Raw genomic sequence first — 21,233 nt, 5'->3', positions numbered from 1 at the left:
CAGTAACCATATACATACCATTGCATCTGATGACATTAACCATATACATAGCATTGCATCTGATGGCATTAATCATATACATAGCATTGCATCTGATGACATTAACCATATACATACCATTGCATCTGATGGCAGTAACCATATACATAGCATTGCATCTGATGGCATTAATCATATACATAGCATTGCATCTGATGGCATTAATCATATACATAGCATTGCATCTGATGACATTAACCATATACATACCATTGCATCTGATGGCATTAACCATATACATAGCATTGCATCTGATGGCATTAACCATATACATAGCATTGCATCTGATGGCAGTAACCATATACATACCATTGCATCTGATGGCAGTAACCATACACATAGCATTGCATCTGATGACATTAATCATATACATAGCATTGCATCTGATGGCATTAATCATATACATACCATTGCATCTGATGACATTAACCATTTACGTAGCATTGCATCTGATGACATTAACCATATACATAGCATTGCATCTGATGGCATTAATCATATACAGTTAGGTCCAGAAATATTTGGACAGTGACACAATTTTCGCGAGTTGGGCTCTGCATGCCACCACATTGGATTTGAATTGAAACCTCTACAACAGAATTCAAGTGCAGATTGTAACATTTAATTTGAAGGTTTGAACAAAAATATCTGATAGAAATTGTAGGAATTGTACACATTTCTTTACAAACACTCCACATTTTAGGAGGTCAAAAGTAATTGGACAAATAAACCAAACCCAAACAAAATATTTTTATTTTCAATATTTTGTTGCGAATCCTTTGGAGGCAATCACTGCCTTCAGTCTGGAACCCATGGACATCACCAAATGCTGGGTTTCCTCCTTCTTAATGCTTTGCCAGGCCTTTACAGCCGCAGCCTTCAGGTCTTGCTTGTTTGTGGGTCTTTCTGTCTTAAGTCTGGATTTGAGCAAGTGAAATGCATGCTCAATTGGGTTAAGATCTGGTGATTGACTTGGCCATTGCAGAATGTTCCACTTTTTTGCACTCATGAACTCCTGGGTAGCTTTGGCTGTATGCTTGGGGTCATTGTCCATCTGTACTATGAAGCGCCGTCCGATCAACTTTGCGGCATTTGGCTGAATCTGGGCTGAAAGTATATCCCGGTACACTTCAGAATTCATCCGGCTACTCTTGTCTGCTGTTATGTCATCAATAAACACAAGTGACCCAGTGCCATTGAAAGCCATGCATGCCCATGCCATCACGTTGCCTCCACCATGTTTTACAGAGGATGTGGTGTGCCTTGGATCATGTGCCGTTCCCTTTCTTCTCCAAACTTTTTTCTTCCCATCATTCTGGTACAGGTTGATCTTGGTCTCATCTGTCCATAGAATACTTTTCCAGAACTGAGCTGGCTTCATGAGGTGTTTTTCATCATTTATTCCAGCTTAGCAGCCCACTGGTGTGTCTGGCTGGGTGTGGTGTTAGGTGTGGTTGGGATTTGGATGCTGATAGAGGCAGTACCATAGGTTGGGAATGCAGAACCATGGGGAGTTGAGTCCTGCACTAAGAGATAAAGAGCGTGCAGTACCCTGTGACGCCCTGACTAGTCCAGGGGCGTCACATTCCCCCTTGGTTAAACGTAGCTCATCCCCAAGCTATATATATATATATATATATATATATATATATATATATATACACACATAAAGAAAATCGAAAATTATAAAATAGAAAATTATATATATATATATTTTATCCAGTGTGAACAGATGCAGTGTGCGCAGTGCCCGGAGTAATAATAGCAGTGGGCCGCCTTCTTCTCTGTGGCGTTTATAGAATAAGAAATTACTTAATCAATACTGCGCTCCTCCAGGTGACCGGTGGCGAGATGTCCTTGAGACGCACGGGGCTCGTCACACTACTCAACACAGAACAGATCTGATGGATCCTATCCAACATCTGAGAAAGGAGCTGCAGATTCCATCCTGACATGTTATCTGACCCTGGGAAAGCTGGGTGACTGCCCAGATGACCGCAATTACAGGAACAGCCACTCCTTGTGCAGTAATTTATGCTGAAAAAACAAAAAGCCAGCACCAAATGTGCACTTCAGCACTAAACATTCCAAACTGTACTTACTATAAAAATTGAGATTTTTGGCAAAAAATTGCAATTTCTTGAGCTGCCTCGCCACGTCACGGCAAATCTCATTTGAGGCAGTCCTACACTAAAATATTTTTATAAAATGTGCCATACGGCCTCACATATGAATAGTAGAACTGCTCTTAGCAGCACTCACCTGGTCTATTTCAATCCCGTACCCATGACTGAGTCATGGCTGTGGGCGGGACAGGTCCAAGCAAATGCTGCATGAAGTAAAAAGCCTGTGGACAAGGCCTGATGACTTAATGTGAACAGTCACCAACCGCCAAAATGTAGACAGATGGAATACATCCCAAATTGGGGTGCATAGCAAGGTGGAGGTCAACCACCGACCAATTCAATGAAGAAAAAACAAAAAGCCAGCACCAGCTGACCTCCACCTTGCTATGCACCCCAATTTGGGATGTATTCCATCTGTCTAGATTTTGGCGGTTGGTGACTGTTCACATTAAGTCATCAGGCTTTGTCCACAGGCTATTTACTTCATGCAGCATTTGCTTGGACCTGTCCCGCCCACAGCCATGACTCAGTCATGGGTACGGGATTGAAATAGACCAGGTGAGTGCTGCTCAGAGCAGTTCTACTATTCATATGTGAGGCCGTATGGCACATTTTATAAAAATATTTTAGTGTAGGACTGCCGCAAATGAGATTTGCCGTGATGTGGCGAGGCAGCTCAAGAAATTGCAATTTTTTGCCAAAAATCTCAAAATTTTTATAATAAGTACAGTTTGGAATGTTTAGTGCTGAAGTGCACATTTGGTGCTGGCTTTTTGTTTTTTATTCAGTAATTTATGCTAACACACACCACAATTATCATGATTTTTCACATGTAAATATAATAATCCAGGGACCAAACAACAGCTGCCGTTATCTACAATGAGACATATATCACACAAGGAAGTGTACACTTCAACCCTTTTTGGGAAGAAAAAAAAAGGCTATTTCACTTTTTTTCCTCCATCGTTTTTCTATAATATTTTAAATGTTTGTATGAGGCACAAAAAAAAAACATGTGAGGTTTTCATGCTATTTTCTTTGATTGTATTAAGTTTTTGGTTTTGTTTTTTTTCTTTAAATCCGTTTGGATTCACTGCTCCTGGATATTTGTGGATGTGAGATTTTTCGGTTTATTTATTTTTATTGCATTTTATTTGTTTTTTGGGGTTTTGTTTTTTTGGGTGTTTTTTTAAACCTGGTTGGATTCACTGATCCCGGGTATTTTTGCATGTGATGTTTTTATTTATTTTATTATAATTTTCTATTCTCTTTGATTGTATTTTTTTTTTTTTTTGAAACCCGGTTGCATTCACTGATCTTGGATGTTTGTGCATGTGAGGTCTCTGTTTTTTTATTTTTAACTTTCTATTTTTTTTTTTTGTTGTTTTTTTTTTTTTAAACCCAGTTGGATCCACTCATCCCGGATATTTGTGCATGTGAGTGAGGTTTTTATTTTTATTTTAATTTTGTTTATTTTCTTCAATTGTGTTTTTTTTGTTTGTTTTTTAAACCCAGTTGCTTTCACTGATCCCAGGTGATGTTTTTATTTTATTGTTTTTTAATTTACTGTTTATTTTCTTTGTTTTTATTAGGTTTGTTTTCTTTTCTTTAAACACGGGTTGCATTCACTGATCCAGGATATTTGTGCATGTCAGGTTTTTGTTTTATTTTCTGTTTATTCTCTTTAATTGTATTTTGTTTCTTGGGTTGCTTTTTTTGTTTTTTTGTTTTTTTAAACCTGGTTGGATTCATTTATTTTTGAATGTGATGTTTTTATTATAATTCTTCTTTAATTATTTGGGGTTTTTTTGGGTTTTTTTTGTGTTTTGTTTTTTTCAAACCCTGTTGGATGCACTGATTCCGGGTGTTTGTGGTCCCATCACTTATCATATATTTCCATCCAACTTTGTGTAGATTTTTTTTTAATAAAAAGTTTAACAATGGGGTTTTAATATTTGTCACTTTGTATTTACAGATATGAGCTGATTATAGACCCTGGACCGATAGGAGCCTGATGCCGGCCATATCCTCTGATGTGTGGTGTTCTGCAGCTGATCAGTGTGGTCTCTATGCAGGAACACATGCCTGCAAGAAGAACCCCAGCCCCCCTTTAAGATCCCACATGCCTGCAAGAAGAAACCCGGCCACCTTTAAGATCCCACATGCCTGCAAGAAGAACCCCGGCCCCGTTTAAGACCCCAGCTTAGATAAAGCACAAAAAGATTGAGGCGTTTTACTAAAAAAAAACAATCGGAACAGAAGAGTTTTTGCGCCTTAGGTTTATTAACAGATATCTCCAGCGGCATCCAGCGTCTTTTGGACTCAGCCCGGGTTTGGTGAATCCTTCAGTAAGTATTTTGGAGTCAGCATGGGTTTCGTAAAGCCTTCAAGCGATATTTTGGATTCACTACGGTTTTTGTGGAGTCTTCAGAAGTCTTTTGGATTCACCCAGGGTTTGCTGAAGTCTTGAGACGTGGCGTCGCTGTGTGGAGACCTCTTCACCGTCTGTGATGGTGCCTTCTGCGCCTGCGAACTGAGACAAGAAGAAGCCATCATTACTACACATTCTGTCCATAGGCAAGTGTGTACATAGATATTTACCTGTCCTACGGCCGGAGTGGCGCTTTATGGGGGTCCTCCTGGCTCTGCGTCGCCGCCGACGTCCACTGCGTTCATTCTGCATTCTAGATGGCATGGTGACTGGTGGAGCTTTGTTTGTCAGCGGTCCGGTCCAGGAGTATGAGGATAAATGATAGCCACATGGCTTTTTATAGTCTCTGACTACTGTGACCTCATAATATGATGACATAGCAAGTGGGTGTGGCGCCTTTATTTAGTCAGCGAGCGAGGCTCCATTATTTACTTAGCGAGGCTCCATTATTTACTTAGCGAGGCTCCATTATTTACTTAGCGAGGCTCCATTATTTACTTAGCGAGGCTCCATTATTTACTCAGCGAGGCTCTATTATTTACTCAGTGAGCGAGGTTCCATTATTTACTTAGCGAAGCTCCATTATTTACTTAATGAGGCTCCATTATTTACTTAGTGAGGCTCCATTATTTACTCAGCGAGGCTCCATTTACTCAGTGAGCGAAGCTCCATTATTTACTTAGCGAGGTTCCATTATTTACTTAGCGAGGCTCCATTATTTACTTAGTGAGGGTCCATTATTTACTCAGCGAGGCTCCATTTACTCAGTGAGCGAAGCTCCATTATTTACTTAGCGAGGTTCCATTATTTACTTAGCGAGGCTCCATTATTTACTTAGTGAGGGTCCATTATTTACTCAGCGAGGCTCCATTATTTACTCAGTGAGCGAGGTTCCATTATTTACTTAGTGAGGCTCCATTATTTACTAAGTGAGGCTCCATTATTTACTCAGCGAGGCTCCATTATTTACTTAGTGAGGCTCCATTATTTACTCAGCGAGGCTCCATTATTTACTTAGTGAGGCTCCATTATTTACTAAGTGAGGCTCCATTATTTACTCAGCGAGGCTCCATTATTTACTAAGTGAGGCTCCATTATTTACTCAGCGAGGCTCCATTATTTACTAAGTGAGGCTCCATTGTTTACTCAGCGAGGCTCCATTATTTACTTAGTGAGGCTCCATTATTTACTCAGCGAGGCTCCATTATTTACTCAGCGAGCGAGGCTCCATTATTTACTCAGCGAGGTTCCATTATTTACTCAACGAGGTTCCGTTATTTACTTAGCGAGGCTCCATTATTTACTTAGCAAGGTTCCATTATTTACTCAGCGAGGCGCCATTATTTACTCAGGGAGCTTCATTATTTACTCAGCGAGCTCCATTATTTACTCAGTGAGCGAGGTTCCAGGGATGGGGGGGGGGGCACTGGCACTATTAATGGTGACATTATGGCTGCCGTCATAGGGACAGTCAAAATACTTCTGTTTTACTGCATAAGTGCACAAGACAATAATTGAAATAATACTGCTCCCCATATACAAATATACTGCCCGTATGTACAAGAATATATCTACTATAATACTGCCCCTATGTACAAAAATATAACTACTAGCATACTGCCCCCTATCTACAAGAATATAACTACTATAATACTGCCCCTATGTACAAGAATATAACTGCTATAATACTGCCCCTATGTAAAAGAATATAACTGCTATAATACTACCCCTATGTACAAGCATATAACTGCTATAATACTGCTCCTATGTACAAGAATATAGCTACTATAATACTGCCCCTATGTACAAGCATATAACTACTATAATACTGCCTCTCTATGTACAAGAATATAACTACTATATTACTGCCCCTATGTACAAGAATATAACTACTATATTACTGCCCTTATGCACAAGAATATAACTACTATAATACTGCCCCTATGTATAAGAATATACAATGGCATGTAAAAGTTTGGACATCCCTGGTCAAAATTATTATTGAGAACAGTTAAACAAGTTGAAGATGAAATGATCTCTAAAAGGCATACACACTATATAAGTTATAAGCTATATAAGAATATACAGCGGCATGTAAAAGTTTTGACACCCCTGGTCAAAATTATAATTGAGAACAGTTAAACAAGTTGAAGATGAAATGATCTCTAAAAGGCACGCTGCAATCCTTGCGGCGGCAGTTTTTGGATCGCATGCTGCACCTCCTCATGGCGGCAGTTTTTGGATCGCACGTTGCACCTCCTTGCGGTGGCAGTTTTGGGATCGCAGGTTGCACCTCCTCGCGGCAGCAGTTTTTGGTTCCACGCTGCACCTCCTCGTGGCAGCAGTTTTTGGTTCCACGCTGCACCTCCTCGCGGCGGCAGTTTTGGGATCGCACGTTGCACCTCCTCGCGGCAGCAGTTTTTGGTTCCACGCTGCACCTCCTTAATATACCCCCCACGCTGCCACTCTCCTTAATATACACCCATGCTGCCACTCTCCTTAATATACCCCCCACGCTGCCACTCTCCTTAATATACCCCCCACGCTGCTGCTCTCCTTAATATACCCACACTGCCAATGTCCTTAATATACCCCCATGGTGCCGCTCTCCTTAATATACCCCCACACTGCTGCTCTCCTTAATATACCCCCACACTGCTGCTCTCCTTAATATACCCCCACACTGCCACTCTCCCTAATATACCCACACACTGCCACTCTCCTTAATATACCCCCACAGTGCTACTCTCCTTAATATACCCCACGCTGCCACTCTCATTAATATACCCCCCACGCCGCTCTCCTTAATATCCCCCCAAGCTGCCACTCTCATTAATATACCCCCATGCTGCCAGTCTCATTAATATACCCCTCCCACACTGCCTCTGCAAAATATTTCCCCCCCCACAGTGCCCTTTTGTAAAATATCCTACACACACACACACACACACACACACACACACACTGCCCACTCTGAATAAAGTACTCACCCAACTACCTCTCAGAAAGCTGTGTCCCTTTCACGATTGTTCCCCCCTTCTCCAGTACAGTTCATCTTCCGCTCCTCCATGGAGTGCTCACCACTGTCCGACGTGTCTCTGTGGCGCCCACAGCAGTGTGATGACGTCAGCAAGGTGCTGATCTCATCACGCTGGTGCACGTCGGAGCCCAGACCCGAGCGCCGCGCTACACTGTTCAAATGTATTTACGGCTGAGAGACGCAAATACATTTGATCAGGAAGGAGAGAGCTGTGGTCACCATCACTCTCCTCAGCAGTGTGTAGGCCGGGCGCAGAATCGCACAGCAGGGCCGACAGAGCACAGTGCACACCATGGAGGAGAGCAGCGGTGACTGAAGATTGAGCGGCCACTACAGGCATCAGCCCACTACAGGCACCGGCCCTTCTGGCATTTGCCAGAATTGCCCTATGGCCAGTCCGGCCCTGGGGGGGACTAATGTTCTTCCATTGGAGGGCAATCAAACATTTAGCCGTTGTTAACATGTGGAGTAGCAGTTTAGAAGAATATTTACTCACCCCCCTGGGAGAGACCTTATGAATATAAATCAAAGGGTCTAGAGAAACCTCAGTATATAGCACCCTGTGGATCAGGGATTTAACTGATAGCCAGGACAGGACCAAAAAATGTGTTCGTACGTGTACGTGATGAGCTTCATAGTGCCAGCAGACATCCGTAAACAGGGGATTATGTTTGTGAAAGAGATCTGGAATATGGTACCAGAATATTAATATTTTGTATTGATTCTCCTTGTACAATGTGCAATTGATGTTTTTAAGGCCCAAATTCCAGTTTATCTACAATTCCCTCCCAAACTGCCACTTAACAATATAAAAATGTTTGACCTGAGGAGACACCATCGAGCTACCCAGATTCCTATAAATATCAGAGATCAAACATTTAGTGAAGGATCTTTCCTATACATTCTCTCAAATCTCAAATTCTGTTGGTTGGGAGACTCTTGTGGAACCAAACAGTGATACTGCTAAATCTTTAATTTGTATATATTTAAAAAAAATACTGTTAGTAATGGAAAATTTGGATCCAATATAATCAAAAGTGTGAATTTCCAAAGAGTCTTCATCAACCAAGTCAGCATATCTAAACAGCAATGCAGAAATCCATGGATGAACCATAGAAGATTCCAAGCTATTTGATAAAAAAATAATATAATTGGCGAGTTTGGAGACTTCCACCCAAACTTACTTGTACATGAGCGCCAGATATTCCTAGTGAACTGAATGGCGCCTAATAAAGGTGATGAGAGCCTAATGTGGCAACGAAACTGTCGCGGGCGGAGGAGGGGACGCTGCGCTCTCCCACTGCTCGAGTCCGGCCGCCGCTGCGGCTGCGGCCTCTGTTGCTCGGTGGCTCGAGCGATGGGCCGGATCCCGGGGACTCGAGCGGCGCTCCTCGCCCGTGAGTGAAAAGGGGATTGGTTTTGGGGATTTATTGTTGTCAGTGACGCCACCCACGGTTGTGGTGATTGTGTGGACACCACCGCTGCTCTGTATGGGGATCCCGGGAGCGGTGACAGGGAGCAGCAGAGTTGTTAGTTCTCCCCTCCGTGGGTAGGGGTTGGTTGTCCCGGGGCCCAGTGATGGGGTGGAGCATGAGGGATGACAGGCCAGGCGCGGGGCCTGGTGAGGTGCAGGGTCGCGGGGGCAGCGCTGTGCCACACGGCACGGTGGTACTCACTCAGCCTGAGACGTTGACACAGTTCTCGGTAAAACACACGGCTGGAAAGACGGTTCCCACGGACGGCTGCTGTTGCTTTTCCCCGGTAGTTGGCGGTGACGGTCTCTGTCCCTGCACCTAGTGTAACTGTTGGTAGCGATGGATTCCCACCGGTTACCCGCTCCCCGACTCGGATATGGGCCGGAGGAGCCCCTCTTTTGCCCGCAGGCGCTGGCCCTGAGAAACTGGTGCCTTGGCGGTGGCGGTGTCTCTCTACAACGGTTGGACTGTTGCCTTCAACCGGGACTTAGTTGTTGGGAGACCCGGAGGTCCCCTTCACTGACGGATTTGGCAAATTCACGGCGACTCCTAGCCTTGCCGGGATCCGAAAGGCCCCTGCCAATGGTGCTGGCTTCTCTTCGTATACCGTTCCGGTACCGCCGGGCCACCACCTGTCCACGGTCCTTTCGGCAACCTCCGATCAGCCTCTCCTGCAGACGGTCACCACCGTCTGCTAACCTTGCTGTCTCAGTCCGGGGCACACACCCGGACCAACTTCAGGCTTTCAGCTGTCACTTTCTCTTCCACCTTAACTCCTCTCTCTTGCTCCTCTACCACTTCACTCCTACTTCACACTCTGACTACTCTGAACTGCTTGGTTTTCCCGCCTCCAGGGCTGTGAACTCCTTGGTGGGCGGAGCCAACCGCCTGGCCCACCCCCTGGTGTGAACATCAGCCCCTGGAGGAAGGCAACAAGGATTTTTGGTGTAGCTTCGGTGTACCTATCCGTGGTGTAGGGTGTGGTGGTGTTATGACCTGTGACCCCTGGCTTGCCCAGGGCGTCACATTCCCCCTTAGCAAAATGCAGACCGTCCGCGGGCTGCCCATCCAACACCAGTTTTATTTCTCTGAAAAAAGATAAAAACATAAACAAGTATAATAGCATCATCCCACAGCGGGAGGTACTTTTCATAAACGTTGCAAAAACGTTTTTTAACGGTTGCGGCTGCCGCTCTCTCCCACCCAAGTAACCTGGCCCTGATGCTGCCCCTAAGACACAGGCAGCACCCCTTGACCCCAGTCCTGAACCAAGTCACCCGAGCCAACCGCCTGGCCCACCCCCTGGTGTGGACATCAGCCCCTGGAGGAAGGCAACAAGGATTTTTGGTGTAGCTTCGGTGTACCTATCCGGGGTGTAGGGTGTGGTGGTGTTACCCCTGGCTTGCCCAGGGCGTCACAAAACCACAACAGTGAATTTGGATGGATAAGAGTCAACCACAACTTCTCAATCTTCATTCATTTGTTCTAGGCCTACAATGAAGCCCAAGATGGAATCTTTCTTACATGCGCAGTCCAGTAATATTTAATGTCTGGAACAGAGAGGCCTACATGTGATTCCATATGAATCTCATTATACTTGCTTGGAGCGATTTAAGTTCTCCTAAGGGAACCTCTACAGGAAGAGTCTCAAAGAAGTAAATCAGCCCCCCCCAAGAACAGACATTTTCACAGCTGCTATATGGTGTAATAGCGAGATTGAGTTAATCTTCCACTTAGCTAATATATGCATAAGATCTGTAAAGAGGAGTTGAAAATTACTCGAATATATGGTGCTATAATAAGAGGTTAAATTAATACCCAAATATTTAATAGCATTTAGTTTCCTTGAAAACGTATAGTTTGTTTTGAGATAGTCCAATCGTTCTGATCATTATTCAACAGGAGTGCCTTTGTTTTTGAAGCATTTGTGACGCCTTTTTTCTATATATATAGATATATGGAAGGGGTCATTAATTATTTTAAGAAGAAAAAACCCCAATATTAAAAAGATAAACTTTATTACATTAAGCTAAAAAAACACACCCACAGACACATATATATATTCGGTATCTCCGCTAGGTTCAATCCCATATATATAGGCAATAGATAGGAAATGCTATGTATGTATTAATACCTAACACCAAAAATTCCTGATTCACCCAAGATTATAAACTTCTCCCTTGAAAACCAAGAGACTCAATATTTCAGATAAACAAGGGAACCAGAGACCAAAAGTTCACATATGGTGGAAGATATATTTGTTATTTATAGTTAGAAATTGCTGATAATCACAATATTTCTCTTATTCAGCCATGTATATATCCACTTGCCAATTCCTTTTGGGAGCTGACCATAGAGACAAAAATATAATTTTCGTCTCAATGTCCAGCTCCAATGGATTACCCAGTTTACGACACCTGAAAAGATATTTTCACCTGATGACTTAAGGCCCCGTCACACTAAGCAACATCGCTAGCAACATCGCTGGTAACGAACAACTTTTGTGACGTTGCTAGCGATGTTGCTGTGTGTGACATCCAGCAACAACCTGGCCCCTGCTGTGAGGTCGTTGGTTGTTGCTGAATGTCCTGGGCCATTTTTTAGTTGTTGCTGTCCTGCTGTGAAGCACAGATCGCTGTGTGTGACAGCGAGACAGCAACAACTAAATGTGCAGGCAGCAGGAGCCGGCTTCTGTAGAGGCTGGTAACTAATGTAAACATCGGGTAACCAAGAAGCCCTGTCCTTGGTTACCCGATATTTACCTTTGATACCAGCCTCCTCCGCTCTCACTGCCTGTGCTGCCGGCTCCTGCTCTGTGCACAGATAGCTGCAGCACACATCAGGCAATTAACCCGATGTGTGCTGTAACTAGGAGAGCAAGGAGCCAGCGCTCAGTGTGCGCTGCTCCCTGCTCTGTGCACATTTAGCTGCAGCACACATCGGGTTAATTAACCTGATGTGTGCTGTAACTAGGAGACTGGGGGCTGGTCACTGGTTGCTGGTGAGCTCACCAGCAACTCGTGTAGCCACGCTCCAGCGATCCCTGCCAGGTCAGGTTGCTGGTGGGATCGCTGGAGCGTCGCAGTGTGACAGCTCACCAGCAACCTCCTAGCAACTTACCAGCGATCCCTATCGTTGTTGGGATCGCTGGTAAGTTGCTTAGTGTGACTGGACCTTAAGGTTACCTCTGAAACCCCTGTTAATTTACTACAATGCCCGCTAGTCGAACACCATTATCACCAACAGGAACTAATTAGTGCCAGGAGAAATACAAAGGTACCTTTTCAAACTATGTACACAATGGAATGCCTCCCAGGTCACTCCCAACAGGACAGAGACATCACATTAAATGCAATCCGTCAGCTGACCTGTAAATTTAAATACAATGCACATAAAGGAATGCCTAAACGGTCATTCCCCACAGAACAGAGACTTCGCGTTAATATCTAAACATCCTCTGAACTGTTAATCTGAAGATTTTCCTTTTCAGCAATCAAGGAAGCACAGAGAAAAATGCCAGAGATTAGATAAGAGTCCAACAACTCGAGGATAATCCTTGATATAAATTCTTGATGGATGAATTGATTATCGCATCTTCACTGAAAATCCGACCTCAGAGAAATTATTTCATCATTCTTCATGGTATCAGTCAATTTCCATTTTATCAATAGTCCATCATGTATACTGTGCTTGATTGATAGCCCAAGTCCTCAAGATACAGCTAACACCTCTAATACCTCGACGTGTTTCCCCCCTTGTATGGTAGCACCAAGGGGTTCATCAGGAGGTTTTGTAAATAGGATCCATGAGTCTATGCCAACATTCAATGTAGATCTGAAAGAAGGAGGGAGGGAGAGAGATAAATACAATCTCTCAGTATACAATAATCCCGTTTCTCAAAATATAAAGAAAAGCCAATTATTCAATGGGGATCTCAGCTATAAGAAATATAGCCAGATAGATGACAATCCCACATAAAGAATACAGAGGGAAAAGCCTCCCCTACTTATAAGAATAAATAGATAACTCCCCAAAACCATCATATGTACATGTATATATACAAGTCCCAATCCAATGGTACATACTCCATTAAAATAAATTAACCTAGATACACGTAGCAAATAGTCTTTGCAAAGATAAACTCCACCCCGAACTAAGCAGGGAAAATCAGCTGGTTAAAGAACTGGAGAGACACCAAAAATACCACTTACCCTAAAACACCCCAGATAGAACATACAGAGCTGTGCAGGAGCGATACAGCAATATTCTCCAGGCTCAGAAGTCCTTCAACAGCAGGGGCAGGCAGCCTGCCATGATATCCCCTGTCATGGAGTTTCCAAATTAGCGGCACGTCAGCTGCCGACCTCAAGTCAGCTTTTAAATGCGAGCGGGAACCACCCAGCCTCAGACCGCCCACTGGCTATCGCAGCTGCGCATGCGCTCCATCGCGTCATCCACACAAACAGGTGGATGAACGCTGCCTAGGATCCACGTCGTTTAGGACGTCAGTAAGCCTAGGCGCTATAGCGCATGCGCTTTGCTACATCTCCGATGTGGCCAGCGGTATTCACCAAACGGCAGAACGTAGGTTTGCATAGTGCAGCACTAAATGTACTGCGCATGCGTGGGCTAATAAAGCAAACATCTCCATATAACTGACAGTGTGACAACCGTTCATTAAGAGGTATAAATTTAGCAGACAGACTGTCCAAAACCATTTTGCTGATTGATTTCCCCTCAGTCCCAGTCCTGCATGAATATGGTGCCCAGGCTAAACCCTTCATTCAATAATCAAAATACATGGTCAAAATATATAACCCTGTATAGGGAAATATAAAATATAAAAAATCCCATAATATTAGCTAACACCACCAATGTAAATACACACTATAGCAGCAAAATAAGCACATATATTTCTGGGGCAATACATTAATCCCATAGTCTGAGGACATTCCCCACCCTATTAATAACTCAAATTCTCCCTTCCACCATATCACGCTGGCATTTATTCAGGGCTTATAAATAATGGACAGACATAACAGTCTGTCCACTGCTAACTTTTTTAAAAAATTACTGTGCCCTACACCGGAAAAGCATGGGGAAGAAACATCTCCCTCAGGGGTTGTAATACCAACTACCTCTCTAACTTACCCTAGAGGAAAATATCTCCAAACTGATCAATCCAAAAAACAACTATAAGTTAAACTCTCATTAAGACCAAAAGGTTGAACGGACCCCATACGAAAGATCCACTCGGTTTCCTTTCTAAGGATCTTATTATCCCAATTGCCCCCTCTCTCATTTTGTGCGATCACTTCAAGGACCCCAAATTTCAAAACACTCGAGTCTCCTCCATGGATTTCCCTAATATGTCGAGAAACGGGGGTATCCCGTTTATGGCGGATATCCCCCAAATGATCTCCTATACGCCTCCGTAATTCACGTCGCGTTTTCCCAACATAATTCTTTGGGCATGTGCATACTATCATATACACTACCCCTCTTGTCAAACAATTTGCGAAATCCCTCAAAAAATATTTTACTCCTGTTGTTGCACTGACCGAGAATTTAGAAACATTTATCCAGCCACAAAAGTGGCATCTGCCACACTTGAATGTGCCACATATCTTGCGGTCCAACCAAGTCCCTTCCGGCAGTGGTTTTTTATAGTGGCTGTGTATCAATCGGTCCGCTAATGACCTGCCTCTTCTGAAAGTGATTTTTGGATGCTCTGAGATACTCTCCCCTATGAGTTCGTCCGCCTTTAAAATGCCCCAATGTCTTCTTAGGATAGTAAAGATTTGTTCCACCTGTACATTGTACGTCCCAATCACCCTAATTTCATCTGGGTCTGTCCCCTTTTCTGTTGGAGTTAACAGAGAACTTCTCTGCTTTTCAAGGGCATATCGGAATGCTCCATCAAGGGCTGTCTCCGAATATCCCCTATCTCTGAATCTTTTCCTCAAATTGGAAGCCTCCAACTTAAATGAATTAGCTTCCGAACAATTTCTTCTAGCTCTGAGGTATTGTCCCTTCGGAATACCCTTCCGAAGGGGCAAAGGATGATGACTCTCCCACCGGAGCAGACTATTAGTCGATGTCGGTTTCCTAAATATAGTTGTATGGATGAAGCCCCTCTCGTCCAATGAAATTAAAAGGTCAAGGAATGATATTTTTTGTTGGTTGATCTCATATGTGAACCTCAGATTGAAGTTATTCACCCCCAGCTCATCAACCATTTGCACAAATTCATCCCTGGTACCCGCCCAAATGATCAGAACATCGTCTATATACCTGTACCACGCACTTATCTTATCCTGCCACCATTTATATTCACCCGAAAATACGACGGTTTCCTCCCACCAACCCAGGAGGAGATTTGCATAACTGGGCACACAAGAGCAGCCCATTGCAGTCCCCCTGAGTTGATGGAAGTACTTACCGCCGTATAGAAAATAGTTATGGTGCAGGATGAATGACAGCAGACCAAGGACAAACCTATTGTGTCGACCGAAGTGGATGGGCCTACCTGATAAATAGTATTGGACAGCCTGAAGCCCCTTCTCATGAACAATACTGCTATACAGGGCCTCCACATCGATCGACGCCAAAAACGTTCCCCGGTCTACTGTCATCCCTTCCAATTTCAACAAAAGATCTGATGTATCCCTTAAGTACATGGACAGTGACACGACAAATGGCCGCAATATTTTGTCAATATAGATACCGATGTTCTGACCAATTGAGCCTATTCTGGCGACAATAGGTTTCCCCTTCAGTGGCACCACCCCCTTATGCAATTTAGGAAGTGCATAGAAGGTAGGTACCACCGGATGGACGGGAACCAGGAATCTATGTTCTTGGGCTGAGATCAAACCCCCATCCAAAGTGTCATCCAAAATTTCAACTAAATCCTTACAAAATCTCTAAGTGGCATCGGTCTTTAGGATCCCATAGGTGTTAACGTCATTCAAGATACTCATACACATAGAATTGTAATCCTCGTGGTCCAAGATAACCATGTTGCCCCCTTTATCCGAGGATTTGAGGACAACACTCCTATTCTTTTCCAAATTATCTAAGGCTACCCACTCCCGCTGACTGAGGTTAGGGGACACATTCCTATTATGAGACTTCACCTTACTAAGATCCTTTTCAACCAGTTGTAAAAATAATTCAGTCTTATCATAATCCCCAGAAGGAGGCATCTTGGTGCTTTTCCTTCTTAGATCAGTAAAGGGGCCATTTCCCAACTCTGATGGACTATCGTTCACAAGGTCCATAAGGTCACCAAACACCTCCATATCGGCCTCCTCCACTCCCAGAGCCAGACATTGCTCCCTATTGTTCGACTTAAAAAACTTTTTCCATTTAAGTTTATGACAAAACAAATTCAAATCCTTTACCCAAGAAAACAAGTTAAATGGTGTCGTGGGTACAAACGAAAGCCCCTTTGACAACAAATGTATTTCCTCTATTGAGAAGGTCTGTCGACTCAAATTAACAATTTGTCCCAAACCATCAGACCCTGCTGTACTCGTCTCTTGTTGAGGAGGTTGTTGGGTGCCTGCTGTCCTAAAAAAGGTGACAAAGCTAATAGCCATAGAGGATGTAGCACCACCAACTGCTCCCCCACCTTCTACCGGTGGATTGTTCCTTGTATTGCTCCTGGTTCTTACAGCTGGTCCCCATCCTTCCCTCTGATCCCACCATCCTCCCCTTCTACTCTGCCCCCCTCCTCCTTTATTTCTGGTTCTGAACTTTCTTTTTGCCCCTTCAGAGTCAGATATATCAGTCTCAGATGATGACTAGTGATGAGCGAGCATGCTTGTAACTATTCGGTACTCGCACGAGTATCGCTGTACTCGGGCTGCTCGGCGGGGACCGAGTAATCTCGCGATACTCGTGCTGTACTCGTGGTCTTCATTTCTGCATGTTGGTGCTCTTTTGAGAGCCAGCCCTCATGCAGGGATTGGCTGGCAGACCACTGCAATGCCACAGCCCTGTTAGTTGTGGAATTGCAGTGATTGGCCGGCCTGCACAGCGTGACCGAGCCTTTATACCGGCCGGCGCGCTGTGCTCTGCTCACAGCTATCCAGACAGTCAGTGCAGGGAGAGTGTCGCTGATTCAGGGAAAGCTTTGCGGCCCTTTATAGCTTTTTCAGTTGCAGGGCTGCAAACAGTGTGACCAAAAGTCCTTCTCAGGACTATTCTAGTTGTATACAGGCAGGCAGGGTATAGCCAGGTCGGAGTACAATAGCAGAGTCCTTCTCAGGACTATTGTTGCTATATACAGGCAGGGTATAGCCAGGTCTGAATACAGGCTAGTGACCAGAAGAGTCCTTGTCAGGACTATTGTACCAGTATACAGGCAGGCAGGCAGGCAGGGTAGTGGTGACCGTATACCAGCCTTCATCATATCTGGGGCTGGTGTACACAGTGTAAAACAGTCCAGATAGTGTCTGACTTGTCTGTAATTGTCGCTCCCCAAAAAAACCTGTTAGGTTCTTATTGCGTCCGTGCTTGGTTTTTAAAACCGCACGTGTGTGCCTGTTGGTGGCAGCGTACAGGTGCACTTGTGTGCAATTTCCACAAACTTTGATATAACGCACAAGTAGTGAATATACACGTCAGCAGTGCACAGCATTGCAAAATGCGCAAGGGCATTGGCAAGGAACAAGGAAGTGGACGTGATGGTGGTGCAGGCAGAGGCCGAGGTCGTGGGCAAGCTCTAATTTCGCCACAACAAAGGGCCACATCTAGTCGCTCGCACGTCCTGTCCCAAATTCTTGGGGACCGCAGCAGTACACCGCTCTTGAACCAAGACCAGTGTCAACAGGTTGTTAGTTGGATAGCAGATAATGCTTCCAGTCAGATTGGCACCACCACAAACACTCTGTCTTCCACACGGTCAAGTGTCAGTAGCCGTGATACTGCACCGCACATTTCTGAACCTGATCCTCCTTCCTACCACCAGGCTGAGTACACGTCCTCCTCGGACATTAATGATCCCACACTTGGACACTCGGAAGAGCTGTTCACGTTTCCATTCACACATTCTGGCCTCTCGCCAGCTCATATTGAAGTGGGTCATGAGGAGATCGTCTGTACAGATGGCCAAGTATTTGAGCAGCCACGTTCTCACGAAGTTGGCAACGTGTCTCAACAAGTGGTGGACGATGATGAGACACAATTGTCAGGAAGTCAGGAGGAGGAGCAGGGTGCGGAAGAGGAAGACGACGTGGTGGATGATCCAGTAACTGACCCAACCTGGCAGGAGGATATGCAGAGCGAGGACAGCAGTGCACAGGGGGAGGGAGGCGTAGCATCACAACAGGCAGTAAGAAGCAGGGTGGTGGCCCCAGGCAGAAGTCAGGCAACCGTTCCCCGGAACAACACGACGACACAAGGTGCCTGTACAAATGTTAGGTCTTCCCGAGTCTGGCAGTTTTTTAAGTTGGATCCAGATGATTCAAAAAAGGCCATTTGCAACACCTGCCGTGCCAGCATCAGCAGGGGTACCAAAACTAGCAGCCTGACCACCACCAGCATGATCAGGCACATGTCAGCCAAGCACCCGACTTTGTGGGAAGTACAACAGAGTCGAGGAGCAGTGCTTGCTGATGTCACTGCTACGTCTTCGCTGGTTGTGCATGCGAGCCAATCCCCTGTCCATGCTGCCTGCGAACAAGCCTCCTCCACTCCTGCACCTGCAGTTGCCTACGCAGAAAGAACACCATCATCAAGCACGTCCTTGCCCCAGCGCAGCGTTCAGTTATCCATTCAGCAAACCTTTGAACGCAGGCGCAAATACACTGCCAACACCCCACATGCCACAGTTCTAAATGCTAACATTTTGCGACTGCTTGCGCTGGAAATGTTGCCTTTTAGGCTGGTGGAGACAGAAGCATTCCGTGACCTGATGGCGGCAGCTGTCCCACGTTACTCGGTCCCCAGCCGCCACTATTTCTCCCGGTGTGCCGTCCCCGCGTTGCATAACCACGTGTCACAAAACATCACACGTGCCCTGAACAACGCTGTTTCACCCAAGGTCCACCTAACCACAGACACGTGGACAAGTGCTTGTGGGCAAGGCCGCTACATCTCGTTGACGGCACACTGGGTTAATATTGTGGAAGCTGGGACCCAGTCTGAGCGAGGGACGGAACACGTCCTTCCCACACCAAGGTTTGCAGGCCCTACCTCAGTCAGTGTTTCACCCACACTCTACAGCTCCGGAATGTCATGCTCTTCAGCCTCCTCCTCCTCCTGCGCATCCTCATCCACTGTACCCTCCACACCAGTCACAAGCTGGAAGCACTGCAGCACTGCCTCGGCGAAGCGGCAACAGGCTGTGCTGAAGCTAATCTGCATAGGTGACAAACCCCACAATGCAGAAGAGCTGTGGACAGCTCTGAAACAGCAGGCAGATCACTGGCTCACACCTCTGAACCTAAAGCCAGGAAAGGTCGTGTGTGACAATGGCCGGAACCTGGTGGCGGCTTTGAGGCGAGGCCAGCTGACACATGTTCCATGCGTGGCCCATGTGCTCAACCTCGTGGTTCAGCAGTTTCTAAAGTCATACCCAGAGCTGTCTGATCTGCTGGTAAAAGTTCGCCGCCTGTCTGCACATTTTCGAAAGTCACCTACTGCTTCAGCCGGCCTTGCCGGCTTTCAGCGCAGTTTGCATCTTCCGGCTCACAGACTGGTGTGTGATGTCCCCACGCGTTGGAATTCAACTCTGCACATGTTGGTCAGGATATGTGAGCAGAAGAGGGCAGTTGTTGAGTACCTGCATCACCTAAGCCGTCGGGAAATGGGTCAAACTCCACACATAACACCTGAGGAGTGGAGATGGATGTCAGACCTATGTACCATCCTCCAAAACTTTGAGGACTCCACCAAGATGGTGATTGGTAATGACGCCATTATTAGCATCACCATACCGCTACTCTGCCTTCTAAAACGGTCTCTGCTGAAAAACAAACATGATGCATTGCAGGCGGAGCGCGATGAGTTGCAGCAAGAAACAGTAGTGGGTGTGGGTGATGATAACACACAGCCCAGCCTCGTCTCATCACAACGTGCAGTGGAGGACTATGACGAGGAGGAGGATGAAGACATGGAGCAACTCTCCGGCCAAATTGAGGATATGACATGCACACCAGTCATATCCTCGGTTCAGCGTGGCTGGCCAGAGGACAGGGTAGATGAGGAGGAGGAGGAGGACAGCATGTTCAGTCATCTTGTTGGTCAGGCTACTGAAGTCCTGGCTGTTAAGAGTCTGGCGCACATGGCTGACTTTATGGTAAGCTGCCTGTCTCGTGACCCTCGCGTTAAGAACATCTTGGCCGACAATCATTACTGGTTGGTAACACTGTTAGACCCACGCTACAAGGAGAACTTTTTGTCTCTTATTCCCGTGGAGGAGAGGTCAACCAAAATGCAGCAGTTCCGGAAGGCCATAGTCACGGAAGTAGGCAAAGCATTCCCCTCACAAAACGCTAGCGGCATAGGTCATGAATCAGTGGACAACCGAGGCGTACAGCCGAGAGAGGCACAAGTCCAATCCGCCAGAGGTAGGGGAACAGTCTTTAAGATGTGGGACAGTTTTCTCAGCCCCTCACGTACCACAGCCCCTGAGGTGCGGGGTAGTGCCACAAGAAATCCTAAGTTTGCCCAGATGCTGAAGGAGTACCTTGCAGATCGAACAACTGTACTCCGACATTCCTCTGTGCCTTACAATTATTGGGTATCCAAGCTGGACACGTGGCATGAATTGGCTCTCTACGCCTTGGAAGTCCTGGCCTGCCCTGCTGCTAGCGTTTTGTCAGAGCGTGTTTTTAGTGCCGCAGGTGGAATCATTACAGATAAACGCACCCGCCTGTCAACTGAAAATGCTGACAGGCTGACTCTGATCAAGATGAACAAGGGTTGGATTGGGCCAGACTTCACCACACCACCAGCAAATGAGAGCAGAATTTAAAGTTTGCCATGTACCTCCACTCACCCATGGGTACACACTTCTGGACTTTGGATAATCGCTGGACTGCTCCTCCTTCTCCTCATGCGCCACCATGATGATGACCGTTACAAATTGCAATACTTAGGCCTTTGTTTCA

The 21,233-nt window shown here is 45.5% G+C and overlaps 1 long non-coding RNA gene across 1 annotated transcript; it reads right to left on the bottom strand.

The window, feature by feature from the left end:
• Window positions 1–4,427: 4,427 nt before the first annotated feature.
• On the bottom strand, window positions 4,428–4,946 carry LOC142292791 (uncharacterized). Its single transcript, XR_012750823.1, has 2 exons — window positions 4,767–4,946; window positions 4,428–4,698 (listed from the first exon to the last, which is right to left on the bottom strand). It is a non-coding gene; the product is annotated as an uncharacterized LOC142292791 (long non-coding RNA).
• Window positions 4,947–21,233: the final 16,287 nt, after the last annotated feature.

This window comes from Anomaloglossus baeobatrachus, chromosome 1, assembly GCF_048569485.1.
Source record: "Anomaloglossus baeobatrachus isolate aAnoBae1 chromosome 1, aAnoBae1.hap1, whole genome shotgun sequence".
Lineage (NCBI taxonomy): Eukaryota > Metazoa > Chordata > Amphibia > Anura > Aromobatidae > Anomaloglossus > Anomaloglossus baeobatrachus.
This window is presented reverse-complemented; position numbering and strand designations above follow the sequence as displayed.